Consider the following 26,861-nt stretch of genomic DNA (forward strand, 5'->3'; position numbering starts at 1 on the left):
CTCTCCTTGGAAAGGAGTGATCCGATTCAGGAAGAGGGGCAAGTTGGGGCCTCGATATATTGGACCTTTCAGGGTGATCGTAAGGGTAGGCAGGGTAGCCTACCGTTTGGATCTGCCTGCGGAGTTGGGTCAGATTCACAACACATTTCATGTGTCGCAGTTGAGGAAGTGTATAGCCGACGAGTCGGCAGTGGTACCATTAGAGCATATTCAGGTGGATGCAGGCATGAACTATGTTGAGAGACCGGTGGCAATTAGGGATCGGAAGATCAAGGTTCTGAGTAACAAGGAAGTGCCTTTGGTGCAAGTACAGTGGCTGCATAGGAAGGGGTTAGAGCTGACTTGGGAGCCGGAGCGCGAGATGCGTGAGTAGCATCCAGAGTTGTTTGCAGAACGAGACATCGAGGGCGAAGTTTGATTCTAGTGGGGGAGAATTCTAACATCCAGAATCCCAAGTATATTATTTTAATATTTTATTTTTGGAATATGTGAAGGAACTCGGTGAGTTGATGCGTAGACTCGCCGAGTAGGGTCGCAGTTGATCACCCAGGTTCGTGTTGGACTCGGCGAGTCCATGAGTGGACTCGACGAGTCCACGCTGTTTAATGAAACCCTAATCCTCTGGGGTTAGAGCCTATTTAAAGGCTCTTATGGTCGTCCATTGTGGCTACCACACCCCAGAGAGAGTCTTAGATCGTTTGTGAAGAGAAGAGAGGTCATTGTTGATCAATTGTTGGTAAAATTTAAAGGAAAAGGTGACCAGGGAAAGAGAAGGCTGAAGGAAGTGCAAAGCTAGTGTTTTTAGAGATCAAAGGCTTCATATTAAGGTATTCCTTCGGACCTTCTCCAGTTTTTGGTGTTGATTCATAGAATTTATGTTTTAGAGGAAGAATATGTACAGTATTTAGTCCCCTCTTGAGTTTGTGTTTGGATCTGGACTCAAAGGGGTCCAGAGACTTCAACCCATGAAGCGTTATGAGTCTTTGTGGGGTGATTGGACTTAGGTTGCCATTTTTGGGACTAAATCACCATTTGATGCCATTATGTATATATATATATATATATATATATATATATATATATATATATATATATATATATATATAAGCATCAAGTTTCGAGCTTTACGTGATTATATTGCTTGGTAAGGATAGATCTATGGATTTGAGGAATAGATCTGACCTCAGGAGGTCAATAGAAACTGTGCATGGCATGTACTCGTCGAGTTGTTCTTGGGACTCAGCGAGTTGAGTCGTGGTAGCCCCACGATTCTTGCCTAGGGACTCATCGAGTAAAGGGAGGGACTCGATGTGTTAAACGGGACTAAAGAGTTAAGTGGACACAGGTGGACTCGGCGAGTTGCCCAAGTGAACTCGCCGATTCGGGTCAAAGTTTGACAATTGACTTTAGTTGACTTTTAGGGTTTGGTTAGCAGTCAGGCCTTTGAGCCAGAATAGGGGTAAAATGGTCTTTTACCCTTCTGAGGATGTTAAGAAATGTTGGAGTATGGTTATATTTATGGGAGTATTTGCTTTATGTGTTTAGGTGGAGGCTAGATCGTATTTCTACCGACTCAGTGATTTACCGAGATATCAGAGGTATGTCTTCTCACTATACTGTACCTAGAATGGTACCTATGTGTGACCGGAAGGTCTGATGTGCTATATGATATATGCATTGTATGTGATTAGTTACCCGTTTTCTATGTGTTATGTATGTTATGCTTGATATGGGTCGGAAGGCATTATGTTATGGGCCAGAAGGCATTATGATGTGGATTGGAAGGTCAGGGATTTATGGACCGGAAGGTCGACACGGGTAGGACCGGAAGGTTTACCGGGTTGGGACGGAAGTCCCCTGAGACACAAGGACCGGAAGGTCATGTCCTGGAAGGGCGTATGTGTGTAATTAGTATTTTGGGGAACTCACTAAGCATTTATGCTTACAGTTGTTGTGTTATGTGTTTTAGGTACTAGCGAGGACCGTGGGAAGGCGTCGGCATGATCTGTACACACTGATGGAAGATTTACTTAATGATCTTGGGTTGTATTTTTATTGTGATGACATTTGCTAAACATGAGATTTGAGAATATTGAATGATGGTTTATGATGTTTGAAAAATGAAAAATTGTTTTGAGAATTCACGTTGTTACACACACGCTCCATCGAACTATGACAAACATTGAGTCACCCTTTGCCATCTTTCTTTAGAACCAATTAGTGTGCCGGTTAACCACACACGCTCCACTAACTTCTTAGCAAAGATGCAAAGTGCAATTTTATGGGATTGCATCAATTTCACTTTTGCCTAAAGTAACTAGGATTGGAAATTTATAAAAGCGTTTAGTTACTTTACATAGATTCATTATACTTATTAATGAAGAGAGGATTGCGTTATCCTACCCGTTCGGCTAACGACCCTCCACCAATCAATGAAGCGGTGGGTAAGAGTGGATACCCATTAAACGACCATTTTATAGGCCATAACCTTATACCCCCTTTATAGATCGGTTTCGTGAATGAGGCTTACTAACCGTAAGACTAGCATTTTAGTTATATATATATATATATATATATATATATATATATATATATATATATATATATATATATATATATATATATATATATATATATATATATATATATATATATATACTAGTGGTGAACCCGCGCGGTGCGGCGACAGAGAAAAGTTCGTCAAATAATTTATTTTGAATAGATAATTCTCGGGTGTTGACTAATTCGTTTTTTTTGGGTTTTCTTTCGTTAAAAATAAAGAAAAATTGAGTTTTGGTTAAAAGTTCGTTACTATTTTGTATTAAAAATATGCAGACTTTTTAGTTTTGATTTAAAATATAATTGTTCAATTTTAAAAATAAATAAATGTTCTTTATTTTATATGTTTAGATTTATAATAACATGCTGGTATTTCTCCTTCCTCCTTCCGTGCCCAACTGAATGGGGTGATCATGACTAATAAAAATATAAGAAAATGCAAGTTAATAATTTTATATTAACTTAACTGAGTTAAACTAACAATATAGAAAGATATGAAATATTATCAAGAAATATGTGAATAAACACCTTTTTTGAAAAATTAAGAAAGATTTGGTTTGAAATTTCATGTACGACAAAGCTTTTCAGGCACGGATAACGGATTTTCTATAACAAGAATTTATATTGTATTTGTACGTAATAGAAATCATTAGTTACGTGTAGACAAATAGATTCCAACATGGATTATTTTTCTTGCTTACATGCTATGCTATGTTGAACTAAAAATAAAAATACGTTTATTTGTAGTAAAAAGAAAAATACGATGTAATCCTACTAAAAAAATAGAAATACGTTGTTTGGAATGCTGGGGATGGTGGATAGTTTTTTCACTGATTAATTTCTGTTTGGCGGTTGTTGAATTTTTTTCGTAACATACCATATTTCAAAGAACATGATAATATATGACTATAAAAAGATACGGTGTATTTAACCGAAAGTTTTTGATATTCATTCAATAGAAATTAATTTCTTAATTTTATATTATTTCAAAACAATAAGTATGTTATATTTCCGGATAAAATGGTATTACAATGTTATATATAGTATGTACTTCATTATTTATTATTTAAATCTTAAAAATAAAAAATAAAAAAATGGAAAACGATACACATTTTTACCACTTATCTTCTTTGCAGATATCATTTTTTAAAGAAAAACTCACATTTTGTTTTAAAATTGCATTAATCTGTTGATTGATGTTATTAAATTGCTTTAATCTATCATTTGTTTATATTTTAGGGTTCTTCATTCCTGGGATATTTACAAACCAAATGCATTAAACTAGGCAACATAATATATTAAGTTCAATAATATATGTATTCCGTTAATACACTTCTTCTAATAAAAAAAAAATGGTGTATCTTGTAAACCATCCTCAATTTATTACGTTTTGTCTGAATTGATTTTTATTAAGAGCAAGAAATTCAACATGCTAAATCCTCGTATCACACACTAACATTTTTATTTATTACAACTAAACATTTTTATTTATAAAACCTTTAGTAAACACAGTGTTCTAAAAACGTAACACACACAAACACAAAGATCCATACCCACCTTAGTAGATTCTAGAAGACAGTTTTTCATATGAACAATCATGCTTTTGATAAAAGATTAAATTTTTTGTTGAATTAAAAAACTTTTATTTACAAAGCAAAGTGAGTAAAAACAAAAATATTTTAAATTTTATTTATCTGTTGCTAACAAAAAAAATCTCTTTTGCCATCTTACTGTCACCTAAAGCCACTATATAAAATATCATATAATGAATATGAATAGTTACTCAAACTTTTTTTATGTAGCACTTTCTACAATACATCTACAAACATATTCGACTTTTTGGTAATTACAAAAAAATGGAAATGAATAAACAACAAAATGACCGAACACAAACTTATCTTTGATTGACAACGGATACTACATTTTATAAATCAAAAACACAACAGAAATATAGATCAAGACAGATTTGAATGCAGAAAACATTAGAGCTACAAAGATCTAAATATCAAAAGAGCTTCTTAAAGAAAAACTATCTTCAAAAGAGCTACAAAGGAGCTACAAAGATCTAAATATAGATCAAGACAGATTTGAATGCAGAAAACATTAGAGCTACAAAGATCGAAATAACAAAAGAGGTTCTTAAAGAAAAACTATCTTCAATGCAGGGCATGCATGAGGAGTGGTGACGGCGATGAGAGGAGATGTTGGTTGTGATGGCAGAAGTAGTGGCGTTGGTGGGCAATGGAGGTTGGCTAACGTTAGTGCTTTATGGTGTTTGGAGAGAGAGAGAGAGAGAGAGAGAGAGAGAGAGAGAGATTTGGCATACACGACTCGCTCACCGTACACCATAAGTACTCCCCCACTAGGGTCTCGAATCGTCACCACATGACACTCGCAGTCTATAATAACTCCAAATTGGCTCAACCAATCCATGCCCACTATGACACATATGTCCCCCATCGCAATCGAGACTAGATCGATCGGGAACCCCACACCGAAGATATCAAGTCTACATCCTCGAATCACCTCCGTGCCATACACGACTCGCTCGTTAGCTATAGAAACTCGCAGAGGTCGACTCAAAGCCTCTCAACAAATAGTGATATGACGACTAAAGGCTAACGACACAAAAGATCAACTCGCTCCCGAGTCAAACAACACTAAGGCAGGTACAGAATTTACAAGAAAGGTACCTATGCGTAGCATAATATAAGCATAATATCTCAGACTCAAGTAAATAGAGAGAAGAATACATACTAGCCACAACGTCGGGTGCTGCACGGACCTCCTCTGCTGTCAATTGTAAGGCTCTCCCACGAGCCTTTGGTGTCTCAGCCTTCACTAGCCGAACCTCGGTAGCCCTAGCCGCGGACATAAATCCGTGCACTGATCCCTAATGTAGTTGAGGGCACTCGGCCTTCCGGTGGCCAGTCTGGTTGCAACGGAAGCAAACAGAAAATCCCTTGGGGGAATCCCTCACGATATGTCCCTCCTTCCCGCACTTGTAGCATACTCCTGCCCTGCACGACCCCTCGTGACTCTTGCCGCACTTCCCACAAGTGCAGCCCTTCGCGCTCCCAGATCTCGAATCAGCGGGCTTGGCCCGTTTGGCTGCCGGCTAAGACTGAGTCGGCCGCCGATCCATCCTCTGTAACTCGGCCTCCTCCCTGACCTGAGTCTTCAACTCAATCTCCCTCTTCCAGGCATTTGCCTGGAGCTCAGCAAATGTCCGGTAAGTCGAGTTCGCCACGAACTCCCAAATATCTCTCCTCTAGACACTCAAATACCGGCTCATGCTAGCCTACTCGGTAGACACCTGCTCAGGGAAAAACATCACCCTCTCATGAAACTTTCTGGTAATGACTGCAACAGAATCAGTACCCTACTTGAGGGTCAAGAACTCCTGAATCAACCATTCCCTCTCCACCAGGGGAACATACTCGTCTCTGAACATGGCGGTGAACCTCTTCCAGGTCACCTCATAAATCTCTGCCAGAGTGAAGCTTGCTGTCACGAACTTTCACCAATCCTTCGCTCCCAAGCGGAGCTGGTTCAGAGCGAATCCTACCCTCAAGTGCTCTAGACAAGAAAACGTGTAGAAACATCCCTCGATATCAGAGATCCATCTCATCGTAGCAATCGAGTCCTGCGTCCCATCGAAATTTGGTGGCTTCGTGTTGTTGAACTCTCGAAACAACAACGAGTCACCTCCCTAAGGTCGGGTAGCAGCAACAGCAGCAGTAGCTGCAGCAGCCGCAGCCTTAGTCACTGTTGCATACCGCTCGTCAAAGGTCTCAATCAATGTGGTCTTGATGTCCCCGAACATCTCTAGAATCTCATCCCGGATGGCAGCAACCACCTCCTCATGAATCAATCGACGGATCTCCTCGTCGCTGACACCACTGCTCCCAGGTGTGTGTCGTGTCCCAACCATGATGTCTCTGAAATACAACATAAAAAAATCAGAGACTCGATTGAGCATACTCGCACTCGATAACGCAACTCTACTCGTCCTCCAATATCCAAAGGATTCTGACTTAGACTGCTCACTGATCCGGTGTCTTCAGTAGTACGGGCCTAATATTACTAACCACACTGCATCAGTATTCACCTCAAGTCCTCCTCCTTGGATCCCGGATCGCAAGTACTCTAATCTCGCTATGCATTGGCTACCCTCCGATAGAACTCTCATGAGCTCCTAACTGCTACCTACTCACTCTTCAGGCATCTCATAGCAGCAGTAATCTCCTAGGCTAAGGCATCACAAATCAGCCCAGTCTAGTCCTAATATGAGCACCTAGCCTACTCTAGGATTCATAACATAACATATCATATTCTCATAACACATAATGTAAGGGTATTTTGGGGATTCACCATTCGGGCGTTGGCTGACCGTACACACTGCTCCGCTATGGTTGTTTCGAAACTTATTGCCCTTTTTAGAAAAATCAGTTCTTATTTGTTGAAAATTTCTGAAATCCTCGGTTTGAGTTCAGATACACCCGATGGTGCATTCAAGTCCCTGAAACCAATGCTCTGATACCAACTTGTAACGATGAGATTTTCAAAACAAAATTTTCATTTTTCAACAACAAAATTTATGTAAAAATATTCTCAAAACTATTCAACAATAGTCATCAAATCATAACATATCCCAAGATCAAAAAATCAAATCCCTTCTTTGTGTGTACGGGTCACGCTGGCGCCTTTCCACGGTCCTCGCTAGTACCTAAAACACATAACACAACAACTGTAAGCATAAATTCTTAGTGATTCCCCCAAAATACCACATACAACACATATGCCACGCGAGGCTACTGTACGACCCTCCGGTTGATGTGTCTCAGCGGGACCCTCCGGTCCCATAGCTTGTTGGACCCTCTGGTCTGGTCATAGCTCGTTGGGCCCTCCGGCCCGGTCTAAATCGTTGGACCCTCCGGTCCGGTCTATACAATTATATTTCATGCATACATCACATAGCACATAATCTCATACATGGCACACAATCTCATACATAGCACATAAGATCTTCCGGTCAACTCATAATACCACTCTAGGTAACGTATAGTGAGAAGACTCACCTCATGTAACTCGGTAACTCATAAATCTTGGTCTCCATGAAATAGGATCTATCCTCCACCTAATCAAACGAAAATAAACACTCGGCATCAACACATTTCCCTAGGCTAGACCATTCCCTCTCTTAGCTCTCTCAGAAGGGTAAAAGACCATTTTACCCCTCTTAAGGCTCAAATACTCTAAAGTTGACCAAACCCTAAAAGTCAACGGTCAACCCTTTGACCAGACTCACCGAGTGCATTATTGTGACTCGGCGAGTTCAGTCATGAACTCACATCCTTGAAATCCCAAGTGACTCATTGAGTCACTTCCCCAACTCAGCGAGTTACCATCTGTGCGTTTTATGGGGAAAGCCCATCCTACTCGCCGAGTCTGTTCTTGGACTCGACGAGTTCAAGCCAAGCTCAAACTGAAATGACCTTCTAAGGTCAGATCTGCTCCTCTAATCCATAGATCTAACCTCCCCAAACTCAATAAACACGTAAAGGTTCGAACTTGATACTCATGCAACGTCCAAATGACACTACTTGATGATTTAGTCCCAAATACAACACTCTAAGTTCATTTCTTCCATGACCCAACATAAAGCAAGATGAATATCCTCCTCTGGACTACTATGGGTCCAGATCTGAAGTCTAAACATGATAAGGGACCTTATTCTCAACAAATTAACCCAATAAAGGGCATAGGAAATCCTAGATCCATTGATGCTTTAACAAAACAGAAAGAGGGTCGATATGATTCCTCAAAGATGATGCCCTCTGCTTGAAATCCACAAATATGTAACCTCCTTGGCCTCCTCCAAGTTGGAATCAAATTCTTCTTGCAAAACAACCCCACAAAGGTCTAATAATGGCTTCTTCTCTCTCACAAACGCTCATGCACTATAAGGGTTTCTCTCAAGGGTCTGGTAGCCGCAAATGGTGGCTTTAAGCCCCTTTAAATAGGTCTCAAACCCTGGGGATTAGGGTTTCATTAAACAGTGTGGACTCGCCGAGTCCGCCATTAAATCAGTCTGACCATCTGCGCTCCTACTCGGTGAGTCTGAGCGCCTACTAGCCGAGTCTCTCTCCAAAAACTCAATATTAAAGAATAAAATAGGATACCTGGTTGTCCGGATGTTACAATTCTCCCCCACTAGAATCAGACTTCGTCCTCGAAGTCTCATTCCACGAACAACTCTAGATGCTTCTCACGCATCTCTCGCTCCGGTTCCCAACTAAGCTCGGACCCTCTCCGATGTTGCTATTGGACCTACACCAGGGGCACTTCCTTGTTCCTTAAAACCTTCACCTTCTGATCCATAATCGCAACCGGTCTCTCAACATAGTTCAGACTCGCATCCACCTAGATATCCTCTAACGGTACCACCACCGACTAATCGGCCACACACTTCCTCAACTGCGATATGTGGAAGGTGTCATGAATCTGACCTAATTCTGTAGGTAACTCCAAACGATATGCTACTCTGCCCACCCTCTCGATCACCCTAAACGACCCAATATATCGGGGCCCAAGCTTGCCCCTCTTCCTGAAACGGATCACTACTTTCCATAGAGACACTTTCAGGAGCACAAAATCCCTGACCTGAAACTCGAGCTTCGACCAACGCCTATCCGCGTAACTCTTCTGGCGACTCTGAGCGGTCAATAACCTCTTCCTGACCCATTATATCTACTCTGTCGTCTGAAGCATTATCTGTGTACTACCCATCACACGTTGCCCTACCTCACCCCAGCAAATGGGGTTCCGACACCTCCTTCCATACAACAGCTCAAAGGGTGGCATACCAATGCTCGAATGATGGCCATTGTTATAGGAAAACTCAGCCAAGGGAAAATACGTGCCCCAACTCCAACCGAAATCTAGTAAACATTCCCGAAGCATGTCCTCGAGCGTCTGAATCGTCCGCTCGCTCTGCCTGTCGGTCTGTGGGTGGTATGTGGTACTAAAATGCAGCCTCGTACCCAATTCCTCATGAAATTTCTTCCAGAATCTGGAAGCGAAGCGCACATCTCGATCTGAGATGATCGAGATCGGTACTCCATGCCACGATACCACCTCCCTAACGTATAAATCTGCCATCCTCTCCGCGGAAGAGCTGTCACTGATGGCAAGGAAGTGAGCGCTCTTCGTTAACCTGTCCACGATCACCCAAAATGCATCGACACCCCTGGAAGACCTTGTTAATTTGGTGATAAAATCCATGGTGATCTACTCCCACTTCCACTCAGGAATCTTTAATGGCTTCAACTTACCATGCGGACGCTGGTGCTCGGCCTTAACCTTGCGACAGGTCAAGCACCTCTCTACAAACCATGCAACATCCCTCTTCATACAGGGCCACCAATACTCATTCTTCAGGTCCAAATACATCTTACTAGCCCCGGGGTGGATCGAGAACTTCGATCTATACTCCTCCTCCATCAAGACGGTACGCGTTCCGCCCACAAACGGTACCCAAACCCGACCCTGAAAGGTCATAAGTCCTCGACTATTGGTAACAAACTCTGATACCTGTCGGATCACTCGCTCCCTCTTACGGTTCTCTGGTCTCACGGCCTCCGCCTAGGTCCCTCGAATGGTGTCCCACACCGGAGTCATCACTGTCAATCTCATGATAACATCTCGTATCGGGGCCCCCAACGCCCTACGGCTCAGGGCATCGGCTACATTATTAGCCTTGATCGGGTGGTACACGATCTCACAGTCGTAATCCTTCACCACATCAAGACATCTCCTCTGGTGCATATTCAGGTTGGGCTGATCCATCAAGTACTTCAAACTCATGTGGTCTGTGTATATAGTACACCGAACACATGTAATGACGCCGGATCTTGAGGGCGAACACCACTACCCCCAATTCCATATCGTGGGTGGGATACCTCGACTCATGAGGTTTCAGCTGCCTCAATGCATATGCTATCATATGCCCCCTCTACATAAGCACATCTCCCAACCCTGATATTGATGCATCACAGTACACCACAAAATCCTCCATTCCTTCCGAGAGTGCAAGCACCGGAGCTTCGCACAATCTCTGGCTAAGTGTCTCAAATGAGGTCTGCTGCTCCGGACCCCATGAAAAAGCAACACCCTTTCGGGTCAACTTGGTGAGTGGCAAGGCGATCTTAGAGAAATCCCTAATAAATCTCTGATAATAACCAGCCAACCCAAGGAAACTCCGGATCTCGGTAGGTGACCTTGGCACCTTCCAACTCATCACCGCCTCGATCTTTGTCGGATCAACCAATATCCCCTTCTGGTTAACGAGGTGCCCTAGGAACTGGACCTCCCGTAACTAAAGATCACACTTGGAGAATTTGGCGTAAGCCTCTCCGATCGCAGAACTCCGAGGATCTCCCTAAAATTCTCCTCATGTTGCTCTCTGGATCTCGAATACACCAAGATATCATCGATGAATACGATCACCGGACGACCCAACATCGGCCTGTACACCCTATTCATGAGATCCATGAACGTTGCAGGTGCATTGGTGAGCCCGAAAGGCATCACCACGAACTCGTAATGCCCGTAATGTAACAACCCGTTATTTCATGTCAGTAAAGATCGAGTCATGTAACCTCCTTGAGAAAGGAAATAGAATATGAAGTATTCAAAAACTCTATTTGGAGTACACTATGTGGTATTTATCATCTTAAGGTTTCCAAACATATAAATAACACAAAAATCCGAGTTATAATGAAGAAGTTATGCTCATTATAAGTTTTCCGACAAAAACCAGCAATACAAAGTTACGTAAAAACGCAAAGTTTCAATAAAACATTTTCTGACCTTAGGTGTCTAAATGAAAGTGATAGATATCGTTAAACTACAAACATGCATAAAAAGAACGCTCAAATCGGACATCATATGAATAAGTTATGAATTTTTAAAGAAATTCCTTAAACACGTCACTTTAATAAATAAATAATAAAAATAATTTCGGAATTTGTCAACGGAATCTAAATGAAAGTTGTAGATCGTAGACTCACCTTCGCGGGGATATAAAGAACGCCAAAAACGGAGTTCGTATGAGGGAGATATGAATTTTTGAAGTTTGATAATTAATTTATATATAATTTTTATTCAAAATTCGGTATTATCCGAAGAGGAGTCAGCCTAGGGCTATAGTACGCGCCGCGTACCCTAGTACGCCCCGCGTACTGAGAGGCCACGGCCTCGGATCGTCCACGTCGCACGATCCGGAGAACCCGACCCGCTGTCCCATCCGACCCGCGTGCCAGCGACCCGTCCCATCCGACCCGCGAACCCAGGGATCCGTCCCATCCGAAGCCGAGGCAGTCGAGGCCTCGGTCATGCGTGACGTACGCGTACGCGCTGCGTACTAGCGTACGCCCCGCGTACTGAGGCAGACCAGCCTCTCTATAAATAGCATACGAAGGTTTCCAAAGAAAGGGCTCATTCTCTCTCATTTCTCTTGCGTTTTTCCTCGTTTTCCGTGCTCGTACTACCCCGAAGCCCTGGTCGCTTCGTACAAGATCCGAAGGTCGATTTTCTCCCGAGGAATCCCGAGATTTCCGAGGAAAATCCATTTCCCGAGACGAAACTCTGCCGTTTTTCCATCTCGCTATCTTCAAGTTGTTAAGTGAGTTCATACCCCTTTCTAACACACTTTAAATACATTTTTAAATACTTTTACACTCTTTTAGGGGGGGGAATACAAGTAAACATACGGTTATTATCGTATATTTTATAAAGTTTCACTTCACTTATATTATCAAATAAACCACTTGGAACTCATTACTATTATGAAAAACTCTTGTCATACTTTGTGCGCATTAGACTTATACGAAGCATATAATGATCTTTCGTTGTTAAATCATTTTATACATTCTAAAAACTTATGATTTTGCTTTATCAAACATTTTGAAAAAGGATAAACTTTGCATACAAAACTATCACTTTAATATGGACTTAATTGAGAATCCATGAGACGCGTACATCTTCAAACGTTACTTTTCTTTATTAGACAGTACTGCAGTAAGTCCTGTCTATAACCAGAATCTCCCGCGACGAGAACGTGTCAAATGTGTATAGATCTATACGGGAAGTCATGATCCCGCACCCTGACTGTTAGCTACAGTCCGTCTTTTGGGGTGACAGTTGTCATAGCACTGCGACGCCTGAAGAACGTCGTTACAGGCATATTATGTTTAGTATGGTTATAGAAACTCATCGGATATACAATTATTATGATATTCAGTTTTGATGAGCGAGTAGTTATTAAAACTATTCTTCATCCAACCGGTTCGGTCTTCGCGTAGTTTTACTATATATAAAACTATGACACACTTACGAGAAACGTCGGTTTCTTGCAATTTTCGGTCTTAGAGACTGGCATTATGTGTGAGGAAAATAAGAGTTTTTCCTGCATACAAACCAAACAACTAATAGGAAAATAAGGGATTTTCCCGGTGCAATCATATACAACTATGTAAACATCTTGCAAACTTATTATATATGGTGGTGTGTACTTTCCTTTCTATGAACTGTTATGATATTGAACATGACGTCCTCCGTCCCCGAACGTTTCCGCCGTTCTGGTTTGGGGGTGTGACAAATGGTATCAGAGCTAGGGCACGGGTCGATGTGTTCGACAGGGACGTCGAACCCTATAATGGGGGGTGAAGGTGGGTTGCACCTGATCCTACATCGGCTTGGAAGGAGAACAAAACATCTCCTTATAAGTGGTGTGGATACCTTCCCTATCACAACGCGTTTTAAAGCCGTGAGGGCAGCAGATCCCATAAGAACTCTGCAGTTAAGCGTGCTCGGGCGGGAGTAGTACCAGGATGGGTGACCCCCTGGGAAGTCCTCGTACCGAGTGGCCCAAAGCGGACAATATTGTGATACGTGCCAGAGAGGGATATGACAAATGAGGTGGGTTGCACCTGATCCTACATCCGCTTGGAAGGAGAACAAAACATCTCCTTATAAGTGGTGTGGATACCTTCCCTATCACAACGCGTTTTAAAGCCGTGAGGGCAGCAGATCCCATAAGAACTCTGCAGTTAAGCGTGCTCGGGCGGGAGTAGTACTAGGATGGGTGACCCCCTGGGAAGTCCTCGTACCGAGTGGCCCAAAGCGGACAATATTGTGATACGTGCCAGAGAGGGATGTGACAAATGGTATCAGAGCATTGTTTATAGGGAATTAAGTATATCAAAACCATTTCTTTTTGGTATACAACTATAAACTCAACTGGGTAAAAACACTCTGAGTAAGAGTCATACTTTTAAAAAATTTTAATTTTTATTTAGTTTTTGTAAAGTAGGCATGCATTCATTTCATATCAACAACATGGTCATTACCATAGTTAAAACAACATTGAAGTATTATATATCGGTTGTGCAGTGCAGGTATGCCTTGGGACATGTAATCGGAACTGGGAAGGATATAGCCTGATCAACTATATTTGTCCAAGAGCCGACTAAACATATGCCAAGGAGTGTCTGTAATGGACAACAAATTTTAAAATTTCCAAAAGCATAAAGAATATTGAGGGTGTATTCGAGTGCCGTCAACCATTAAACTCGAGAGTAAGTTTCATGTGCTCTAACTTATAGTAAACTTTTAACCCTATTCTCGTACAGTCTAAATGGCGGGATTCCATCACCCCAATGACCCCTACTACCCCAACCAAGGTAATGGTGGGTGGATCGAAGCAGATTCTGAAGAAGACGAAGAGCCTATAGATTTGGAGGCAGGGGATGACTCTGGCACGGATTCGGAGCCAGAAATTATAAATCCACCAGTCCTACAACCTCCCGTCCACGTGAGGAATTTCCAAGGACCCACTCCAGTGTGGGGAAGTCACCTCCATCATTGGAGCCAACAACAAAGCTTACGCCCTCCTTACGGCATGTGCCGAGACTTCTATGATGTGAGAGGCGGGGGATCAGCCGATTGCGCACTTCCGGTCATGGTTGGCAAACTCGCCAACCAGTGCTATCAATCTGGAGTGCAAGCCAACCGAATCCGAGAGATCAATGTGGATGTGCAAATTCACACGGCCGATATCAACCGCCTAGAGTTGATGCAGAACGACATCCACATTCGCGCCGAAGCGTTTCAAGCACAAGCAAACGCGGCCTTCGCAGAATTAAGAGAACAACAAGCTGCGTTTGATAGACACCTCATGGGATCGAAGCAGTCCGACACAGAGTCAAGCTCTAAACGCAAGGCGCACCGCAAGTAGTACTTGCCCAACTCTCAAATTTTGTTATAAACTAGGACTTCGGATAAAAGTATTACTTTCTTTAAAAAAATTTCCGTAATCGGAGGCCTTTAGAGAGGCCAAGAAATTTTGTCTAGACCCCGCTGTAACACAACTATATGTTTAATATATATAAGGGTATACCGCTTTTCTTACCGTTGTTAATCATGCGCAAATAGTTCGATTCATTGGTGCATCTATTCAAACTTTACTTTCAAGCTTAAAACATTGTGTCAGTTAAACTCAACTTCCTAGAACTATTATAAGTTCATTCAATATCATTCAACTTTGAACTGCCAAAACTTATAATTTTCTTCCATATTTTTCTTTTGGCAGCAAGATGCCTCCTCGTCCAAACCTAAGGCCCAGGCCGGGCACGGCACCACCACCACCTCCACCACCAGCTTATGATCCGGCCATGGTTCAGGCTGCTATCACAGCAGCAGTAACTGCAGCCCTCTCGCAAATAAACTCCCAAGGGAATGGAGGGGCGGGAAGCAGCACGAATCATCCAAATCATGGCACTGGTCATGGCCAAGGAAGAGAATGTACCTACAAGGAGTTCTCTAACGCTAAGCCAAAAACTTTTAATGGAACAGGAGGAGTCATTTCACTAATGCAATGGTTCGAAAAGACCGAAACGGTCCTCGAGATCTGCTCATGCCTAGAAGCAAGCAAAGTCAAGTTCGCTGCCTGCACCTTTGTAGATCGAGCCCTCACTTGGTGGAAAAGCCATGTGAATTCAGTGACGCTCACTGTCGCCAACGCCATGAGTTGGGACGACCTAAAGGTTCTACTACTGGAAGAATATTGCCCAAGGGGCGAAGTACAAAAGCTTGAGCAGGAGCTCTGGAATCTGAAAATGACTGGGTCTGACCTAATCACCTACACCACTAGGTTCAACAACCTCGCTGCACTGTGCCCTACCATGGTCAACCCAGAATCAAAGAAGGTTGGAAGGTACATTTGGGGGTTGTCACCCCAGATTCAAGGGCATGTCCTAGCTTCCAGCCCTGCTACCTACAACAGTGCTAAGCGCCTGGCCCAGCGACTCATCGACCACGGAGTAAAACCCGGTATCATTTCGACAACTGCAAATCCACCTAGGGAAACTCAGGGCCAGAGTAAGACTTGGAACAAAAGGAGGGGACAAACTCTCCAGGAAAACCCCAGGAAACAACAAGTGATAGCGACACACGCTATTACTGTACCTACGAACCCTTCCCCCACAAGCTCATACATTGGGAAACTTCCTAAATGCAACCGATGCAGTTTCCACCACCACGGTCCTTGCTCCAATCTTCAATGCACCAACTGTAATAAAAAGGGACATACAGCCCGCTATTGTAAAGGGCCAATCCAACCATCCGTTCCCACCACTAATACCGGGGTAAACCGCGCCTGCTTCGAGTGCGGAGACACAGGGCACTACCGCAAGTACTGCCCAAGGGTAAACAACCGGAATACCGGTGGAAGGGGCCGAGTTTTCGCAATGGGACAGAATGAAGCCATTGCGGACCCTACAGTTGTTACGGGTACGTTCCTTCTCGATAACTCGTATGCATGCATTTTGTTTGATAGTGGCGCGGAAAGGAGTTTTGTGAGTCACGGCTTTAAAGGCCTGCTGAAATCAATACCACAGTCATTGAGTGAACCATTCATAGTAGAAATGGCCAACGGGAAAACCGAAGGCACTAAGGAGATATACTTAAATTGCACCCTAACTTTAAATGATCATCCATTCTCAATCAACCTCATGCCAGTCTCGATTAAGAGTTTTGATGTCATCATTGGCATGGATTGGCTGAGTTCTCCTCATGCGGACATTCTATGTTACGATAAGGCCGTTCGCCTTAATCTGCCAACCGGCGAAACTTTCGTTATCTTGGGCGACAAACCAAGTACCACTCTTCGTATCATCTCAAGTATCCAAGCTCAGAAATGCCTACGCAAGGAGTGTCACGCGTTCTTGGCACATGTTGTGGATGTAAAACGCAAAGTCCAAGATATCAAGAGTGTGCCCGACGTACGCGATTTTCCTGATGTTTTTCCCGAGGACCTTCCAGGAATACCACCTGCGAGGCAAGTGGAGTTCCGAATCGATCTGGTTCCCGGGGCTACCCCAGTAGCCAAAGCACCCTATCGATTAGCCCCGGCAGAAATGCAAGAGCTATCCAGCCAACTGAATGAACTACTGGGAAAAGGATTCATCAGACCGAGCTTCTCACCATGGGGAGCACCTGTACTGTTCGTGAAAAAGAAGGATGGATCATTCAGAATGTGCATCGACTACCGAGAACTCAACAAACTTACCATCAAGAACCGATACCCCCTACCCCGAATCGATGACTTGTTCGACCAACTCCAAGGAGCCAACTACTTCTCCAAGATCGATCTGAGGTCGGGATATCACCAGCTGCGAGTCCTGGAGAGTGATATCTCCAAGACGGCTTTCCGAACACGATATGGACATTACGAATTCGTAGTGATGCCGTTCGGGCTAACCAATGCCCCGGCCGTATTCATGGATCTAATGAATCGGGTATGTCGTCCATTCTTGGATAAATTCGTGATAGTATTCATAGACGACATACTCATTTATTCAAAGAATAAAGAAGAGCATGGTCAACATCTGAGGCAAGTGCTAGAGACGTTACGGACTGAGAGACTGTATGCAAAATTCTCAAAATGTGAATTTTGGATTAGAAAGGTGGACTTTCTCGGTCACGTGGTCAGCAAGGAAGGGATCCACGTGGATCCATCAAAAATTAAGGCTATCAAAAACTGGTCGGCGCCAACTACACCAACAGAAATTCGCCAATTCCTAGGCCTGGCTGGTTATTATCGACGGTTCATCCAGAATTTCTCCAGCATCGCAAAGCCTCTTACCGCCTTAACCCAGAAAGGTGTGACCTACAATTGGGGAGAAAAGCAAGATTCTGCATTTCAGACTTTGAAACAGGCCCTTTGCAGTGCGCCCATCCTTTCTCTCCCAGAAGGGACCGAAGATTTTGTAGTATATTGCGACGCTTCGAAGCAAGGGCTGGGCTGTGTACTAATGCAGAGGGGAAAGGTTATTGCATATGCCTCACGACAACTAAAAACGCATGAGGTCAATTACACCACTCATGATTTAGAGCTTGGGGCGGTGGTCTTCGCTCTTAAAATCTGGAGACACTACCTATATGGTACCAAATGCACTATTTTTACAGACCACAAGAGCCTACAACACATCTTCAACCAGAAGGAGTTGAACATGAGGCAGCGATGTTGGGTCGAATTACTCAACGACTACGAATGTGAGATTCGCTATCACCCAGGAAAGGCTAATGTCGTGGCAGATGCCCTTAGCCGTAAGGAGTACTCTGGCCGAAGAGTGAAGTCATTAGCCATGTCAATCCATTCGCACCTGTCGACACAGGTCAAGGAAGCTTAGATAGAGGCCCTAAAACCCGAAAACGTGACAAGTGAAACCCTTAGGGGAATGGACAAGAATTTAGAAATCAAGAGTGACGGAGCACGCTACCTCATGAACCGAATATGGACGCCCAAGTTTGGTGGACTTAGAGAGGTAGTTATGAACGAGGCACACAAGACTCCATACTCCGTACACCCCGGGTCAGACAAGATGTATCAAGATCTCAAACAACTCTACTGGTGGCCAAACATGAAAGCAGAGGTCGCTACATATGTGAGCAAGTGTTTGACTTGTGCCAAGATCAAAATAGAACACCAGAAACCCTCAGGACTACTCCAACAACCTGAAATTCCTGAGTGGAAATGGGAGTAGATTTCCATGGACTTCATAACGAAACTGCCCAAAGCTCAGGGTGGCCAAGATACTATTTGGGTAATCGTCGATAGATTAACCAAGTCCGCTCATTTCCTACCGATCAAGGAAACTGATAAAATGGAAAAGCTATCGAGAATCTACATCCGAGAGATCGTACGACTCCATGGAGTGCCAATGTCTATCATCTCGGATAGAGACAGCAGATTCACATCTAGGTTCTGGCAATCATTGCAAAAATCCATGGGAACAAGATTGGACATGAGTACAGCCTATCACCCCCAAACTGACGGACAGAGCGAAAGAACGATCCAAACCTTGGAAGACATGTTGCGAGCATGTGTAATCGACTTTGGTAAAGCATGGGATGTTCACTTACCTTTGGTTGAGTTCTCTTATAACAATAGTTATCATACCAGTATCAATGCTGCTCCATTTGAAGCCCTTTACGGCCGTAAGTGCAGATCACCTCTGTGCTGGACGGAAGTAGGCGACACCCAACTAGCAAAAGGTCTAGTCCCTGATAGCACCCTCACTGGTCCAGAGATCATCAGAGAAACTACTGAAAAGATCGTGCAAATACGAGAGCGACTGAGATCCTCGAGGGATAGACAAAAGAGCTACGCCGACAAAAGACGTAAACCATTGGAATTCCAGACTGGCGATCGGGTACTACTGAAAGTCTCACCCTGGAAGGGAATGATACGCTTTGGAAAGCGTGGGAAGCTGAATCCTAGGTACATTGGACCCTTCGAAATCATTTCAAGGGTTGGTCCAGTAGCCTACAAACTCCAACTTCCAATAGAGCTTAACAAAGTACATCCAGTATTCCACGTATCAAACCTGAAGAAGTGTCTGTCCGACGAAACACTTGTAATTCCACTCGATGAGATCGAACTAAATGAAAATCTTAACTTTGTGGAAGAACCCGTCGAGATCATGGATAGGGAAATTAAACGAACTAAACAGAGTCGCATTCCAATAGTAAAGGTCCGATGGAATGCTAAGAGGGGACCCGAGTTCACGTGGGAACGAGAGGATCAAATGCAACAGAAGTATCCACATCTCTTCCCCAGCCCCTAAGACTCTTCTTTTGTATTAAAAATTTCGGGACGAAATTCCCTCTAACGGGGGGATGATGTAACAACCCGTTATTTCATGTCAGTAAAGATCGAGTCATGTAACCTCCTTGAGAAAGGAAATAGAATATGAAGTATTCAAAAACTCTATTTGGAGTACACTATGTGGTAGTTATCATCTTAAGGTTTCCAAACATATAAATAACACAAAAATCCGAGTTATAACGAAGAAGTTATGCTCATTATAAGTTTTCCGACAAAAACCAGCAATACAAAGTTACGTAAAAACGCAAAGTTTCAATAAAACATTTTCTAACCTTAGGTGTCTAAATGAAAGTGATAGATATCGTTAAACTACAAACATGCATAAAAAGAACGCTCAAATCGGACATCATATGAATAAGTTATGAATTTTTAAAGAAATTCCTTAAACACGTCACTTTAATAAATAAATAATAAAAATAATTTCGGAATTTGTCAACGGAATCTAAATGAAAGTTGTAGATCGTAGACTCACCTTCGCGGGGATATAAAGAACGCCAAAAACGGAGTTCGTATGAGGGAGATATGAATTTTTGAAGTTTGATAATTAATTTATATATAATTTTTATTCAAAATTCGGTATTATCCGAAGAGGAGTCAGCCTAGGGCTATAGTACGCGCCGCGTACCCTAGTACGCCCCGCGTACTGAGAGGCCACGGCCTCGGATCGTCCACGTCGCACGATCCGGAGAACCCGACCCGCTGTCCCATCCGACCAGCGAACCCAGGGATCCGTCCCATCCGAAGCCGAGGCAGTCGAGGCCTCGGTCATGCGTGACGTACGCGTACGCGCTGCGTACTAGCGTATGCCCCGCGTACTGAGGCAGACCAGCCTCTCTATAAATAGCATACGAAGGTTTCCAAAGAAAGGGCTCATTCTCTCTCATTTCTCTTGCGTTTTTCCTCGTTTTCCGTGCTCGTACTACCCCGAAGCCCTGGTCGCTTCGTACAAGATCCGAAGGTCGATTTTCTCCCGAGGAATCCCGAGATTTCCGAGGAAAATCCATTTCCCGAGACGAAACTCTGCCGTTTTTCCATCTCGCTATCTTCAAGTTGTCAAGTGAGTTCATACCCCTTTCTAACACACTTTAAATACATTTTTAAATACTTTTACACTCTTTTAGGGGGGAATACAAGTAAACATACGGTTATTATCGTATATTTTATAAAGTTTCACTTCACTTATATTATCAAATAAACCACTTGGAACTCATTACTATTATGGAAAACTCTTGTCATACTTTGTGCGCATTAGACTTATACGAAGCATATAATGATCTTTCGTTGTTAAATCGTTTTATACATTCTAAAAACTTATGATTTTGCTTTATCAAACATTTTGAAAAAGGATAAACTTTGCATACAAAACTATCACTTTAATATGGACTTAATTGAGAATCCATGAGACGCGTACATCTTCAAACGTTACTTTTCTTTATTAGGAAGTACTGCAGTAAGTCCTGTCTATAACCAGAATCTCCCGCGACGAGAACGTGTCAAATGTGTATAGATCTATACGGGAAGTCATGATCCCGCACCCTGACTGTTAGCTACAGTCCGTCTTTTGGGGTGACAGTTGTCATAGCACTGCGACGCCTGAAGAACGTCGTTACAGGCATATTATGTTTAGTATGGTTATAGAAACTCATCGGATATACAATTATTATGATATTCAGTTTTGATGAGCGAGTAGTTATTAAAACTATTCTTCATCCAACCGGTTCGGTCTTCGCGTAGTTTTATTATATATAAAACTATGACACACTTACGAGAAACGTCGGTTTCTTGCAATTTTCGGTCTTAGAGACTGGCATTATGTGTGAGGAAAATAAGAGTTTTTCCTGCATACAAACCAAACAACTAATAGGAAAATAAGGGATTTTCCCGGTGCAATCATATACAACTATGTAAACATCTTGCAAACTTATTATATATGGTGGTGTGTACTTTCCTTTCTATGAACTGTTATGATATTGAACATGACGTCCTCCGCCCCCGAACGTTTCCGCCGTTCTGGTTTGGGGGTGTGACACGTAATGAGTCCTGAAAGCTGTCTTCTGGATATCTTCATCCTAAACCCTCATCTGATGATATCCCGACCTCAAGTCTATCTTGGAGAACCAGGACGCTCCTTGCAACTGATCGAACAGATCGTCGATCCTTAGAGAGAGAGAAAGAGAGAGAAAGAGAGAGAGAGAGAGAGAGAGAGAGAGAGAGAGAGAGAGAGATTTGTTAAATATTAAAATTGAGATTAAAATGGTGGAATATATAAGATCCGAATGACTGGTAATTTGTGTGTCATTTTGTGTTTGTTTATGCATGATATATGGTATATTAAGCTTGAAAAATTGTACATTTAAAGTCATTGTTTTTGGAGAGTTTTCATTGACTTAATCATAATGACATGGATCACCAAAAAAATAATCATACACCTTTCATTTTTAATCAAAGTTCTATATTTCACCCCCTTATTTTTAAGATTTGGTCTTAAAAAATAATGGAGCTCACAGTTATGTATGAATTTATATATATATATATATATATATATATATATATATATATATATATATATATATATATATATATATATATATATATATATATATATATATGGAAATGATCAAACAACAACACATAAAAGGTTGAGACCGCAAGAACACTTCTAAACCAATCATTCTCCAAGGGTATATTAGTAATTGTGTGTTTAATTTAGATTATAACAAATCTTAATCTCCTAAATTTTAGCAATATTAATTACAATAACTTAAAGTAATAGATTAACCAATTTTTATTTTATTTTTTTATTAATATATAACCAAGATAATTTTTATTAATTTTTTGTTAAAAAAGTCATTGTTTTTATAATTTGTCATTTATCATTCATCAGATGTTATATTTATAAAGACTGAAAAAAGATTTTTTTCCTTTGTATTCATAAATGAACAAGAACATACATTAAATTATTTATTTTAAAGAATTTTAATTGATTTGATTATGTTAATCGTGAGAATTATATGTAACAATAAAAGATGGAATGAGTAAAGCACCATCTAAAAAAATAAATAATTAAAAATAAAAACTCAATTCAGTCGTAATCATAAACGTATAAAGTACATTTACCAATACAGAAAACCAATACATCTGGAAACATAAATGAATAAAGGAAAATATAAAGATAAAAAAAAATCTAGTTTAGTCGTAATCACAAATGACAGAAGATAAAAAATCCAGTTTCATGCGATTTTTTTTGTTGCTACCAGCACACACAAAAACAAAGAAGGGTACATGTGATCATTGTTATTCTTGGGTTCACACCTGCAAAATCAAGTTCAAGGATAATTAAAAATATTAGATAATAATGTTATGCACCTTCATTGATTCATAAATGAATGTATGTTTGGCTTTTGATGGAATTGAAAGGAAAACACAACCCCTATATCTTTCATTTTTGGTGTAATCACATATCTAAAAGTGGAATATTTTACTCGTAACGTTTTCAACTAACCGGTATTTCCCAAAAAAAATGACTATGAAAAAAACTTTTTAGTTTTTACCATAAACCTTATAATGAATAAATATTTATTCATGTATGATGATAACTAAAACCATGTATTAACACTGATGAATAAATTGATTAGAACTGAAAATCATAAATGATTAACACCGATGAAATAAAATCTAATAATTTTTATCTCCATTTCATAATCATTAATGAATTTTAACATATTCATAATTGAATAGGATTGAAAAAAATATGAACTCTACCTTTTTAATACCTTGATTTGGATCCGTATTTTTTTTTTTTTTTTTTTTGAATCTTTAACACTAACGAGATTAAGAAGCTTGTAAAGATTAAGGAGCATGGAGTTGAATCTAATGAGCTATTATGACCTCTTGGTTTAATCAAAATGGGACCATGAACTTTCCTTGAAATAAATGAGCGACATAGTCATAAATTACAAAACAAAAAATCATGATCAATTTATAAAATAATCACACTTAGTCTAACATAGTCAGGTGTTATGCCAAGAATAGTACACAAAATCTCTACCATAGGCACACCTCCTGATCAGTGAAATCAAAATTACATCACCCAAGATTCATACTTCTCGTTATTTAATTATTGATCAGGCCATACAATATCAATAAAATAACTTCAATAGGTACCGTCCCTGGTACCAAGTCGATACGAAACTGCACCTGCCTCTTGGGAGGCACACCCGAAAACTCATCGAGGAAAACATCAGGGAACTCCCGCACAATCGGGACCTCATCAATCGAACTTGGCCTCCCAGCGGCCACTCGTGTGTCCATCACATAGGCCACAAATCCCCTACAGCCCTGCTGCAAACTCTACCTCACCCTAGCAGCCGAACAAAATGCTAACTCAGGATGGCTACCCTCACCGTACACCATAAGTACTCCCCCACTAGGGTCTCGAATCGTCACCAGATGACGCTCGCAGTCTATAATATCTCCAAATTGGCTCAACCAATCCATGCCCAATATGACACATATGCCCCACATCGCAATCGGGACTAGATCGATCGGGAACCTCACACCGAAGATCTCAAGTCTACATTCTCGAATCACCTCCGTGGCATACACGACTCGCTCGTTAGCTATAGAAACTCAAAGAGGTCGACTCAAAGCCTCTCAACAAATAGTGATATGACGACTAAAGGCTAACGATACAAAAGATTGACTCACCCCCGAGTCAAACAGCACTAAGGTAGGTACAGAATTTACAAGAAAGGTACCTACACGTAGCATAATATAAGCATAATATCTCATACTCAAATAAATAAAGAGAATAATACATACCATCCACAACGCCAGGTGCTATGTTAACCTCCGCCGCTGTCAACTGGAAGGCTCTCCCATGAGCCTTTGGTGCCTCGGCCTTCACTGGCCAAATCTCGGTAGCCCTAGCCGCCGGCGTAGATCCCTGCGCTGATCCCTGATGTAGCTGAGGGAAATCGGCCTTCCGGTGGGCGCTCTGGTTGCAATGGAAGAAACCAGAAAATCCCTTGGGGCAATCCCTCGTGATATGCCCCTCCTTCCCGCACTTGTAGCATACTCCTGCCCTGCATGACCCCTCGTGACTCTTGCCGCACTTCCCATAAGTGCGGCCCTTCGCACTCCCAAATCTCGAATCGGCGGGCTTAGCCCGCTTGGCTGCCGGTTGACACTGAGCCGGCGGCCGATCCATCCTCTATGACTCGGCCTCCTCCCTATCATGAATCTCCAACTCAATCTCCCTCTTCCGGGCTTTTGCTTGGAGCTCAGCAAATATCTGGTAAGTCGTGTTCGCCACGAACTCCCAAATATCTCTCCGCAGAACACTCAGATAACGGCTCATGTGAGCCTACTCGGTAGACACCTGCTCAGGGCAAAACATCACCCTCTCATGAAACTTTCTGGTAACGACTATAACAAAATCAGTACCCTACTTGAGGGTCAAGAACTTCTGAATCAACCGTTTCCTCTCCAACGGGGGAACATACTCGTCTCTGAACATGGCAGTGAACCTCTCCCAGGTCACCTTAGAAATCTCTGCCAGAGTGAAGCTCGCTGTCACGAACTTCCACCGATCCTTCGCTCCCAAGCGGAGATGGTTCAGAGCGAACCGTACCCTCATGTGCTTTGGACAAGAACACGTGTAGAAACATCCCTCGATGTTAGAGATCCATCTCATCGTAGAAATCCAATCCTGCATCCCATTGAACTATGTTGGCTTCGTGTTGCTGAACTCCCAAAACAACAACGAGTAACCTCCCTGAGGTCAGGCAGCAGCAACAGCAACAGTAGCTGCAGCAGCCGCAGCCTTAGTCACTGTTGCATACCGCTCGTCAAAGGTCTCAATCAATGTGGTCTTGATGTCCCCGAACATCTTTGGAATCTCGGCCTGGATGGCAGCAGCCCCTTCCTCATGAATCAATCGACGGATCTCCTTGTTGCTGACACCACTACTCCCAGGTGTGTGTTGTGTCCCAACCATGATGTCTCTAAAATACAACATGTCACACCCCCAAACCAGAACGGCGGAAACGTTCGGGGGCGGAGGACGTCATATTCAGTATCATAACAGTTCATAGAAAGGAAAGTACACACCACCATATATATTAAAGTTTCCAAAATGTTTACATAATTGTATTCATTACATGTTCAAAAGTTAAATACATAAACATCATTCCAAAAGAAGTAATTAACGCCAGCACGTTAATCCCAAAAGTTGATTTCCAAACCTGCTTAGCGATTTCCTGAGAATACAAGTTATTTCAAAGAAAAAGTGTCAACAATTAAATTGGTGAGTCCATAAGTAGTTTAGAAAAATTGGATGTCATTCCAAAATGGGTGTATGTTTTCCAGAAAACGTAGCATTTCAAATGTAAAGAGTTGTGATTTGTTGTGTTGAAAATGAATGTATTAGATCCAGAAAATCCCATATTTTCCCTAATGGTTGAAATACGAATTGTTGTGTTTTCCAAGAAAAACCCTTATTTTCTTATAAAAGCATGAAATGCATATAAATGTTCGTATTGTAAGTTGTAAATAATTGCACCAGGAAAATCCCTTATTTTCCTATTAGTTGTTTGGTTTGTATGCAGGAAAAACCCTTATTTTCCTAACATAAATGGCAGTCTCTAAGACCGAAAATTGCAAGAAACCGACGTTCTCGTAAGTTGTGTCATAGTTTTATATATAATAAAACTACGCGAAGATCGAAATGGTTGGATGAGGAATAGTTTTAATAGCTACTCGTTCATCAAAACTTAATACCATAATAATTGTATATCCGATGAGTTTTATAACCATACTAAACATAATATGCCTGTAACGACGTTCTTCAGGCGTCGCCCCAAAAGACGGACTGTAGCTAACAGTCAGGGCGCGGGATCATGACTTCCCGTATAGATCTATACACATTTGACACGTTCTCCGTACGGGAGATTCTGTTTATAGACAGGACTTGCTGCATTACTTTCTAATAAAGAAAAGTAACGTTTGAAGATGTACACGGCTCATGGATTCTCAATTAAGTTGATATTAAAGTGATAGTTTTGTATGC

General features: G+C 41.9%; 1 pseudogene; it reads left to right on the forward strand.

Moving 5' to 3' along the window:
* The first annotated feature begins 13,623 nt into the window (after positions 1-13,623).
* On the forward strand, positions 13,624-13,741 carry LOC145033042 (5S ribosomal RNA; annotated as a pseudogene).
* Positions 13,742-26,861: the final 13,120 nt, after the last annotated feature.

Source organism: Lactuca saligna, chromosome 2 (genome assembly GCF_052625555.1).
Source record: "Lactuca saligna cultivar CGN05327 chromosome 2, ASM5262555v1, whole genome shotgun sequence".
In the NCBI taxonomy this organism is placed as follows: Eukaryota; Viridiplantae; Streptophyta; class Magnoliopsida; order Asterales; family Asteraceae; genus Lactuca; species Lactuca saligna.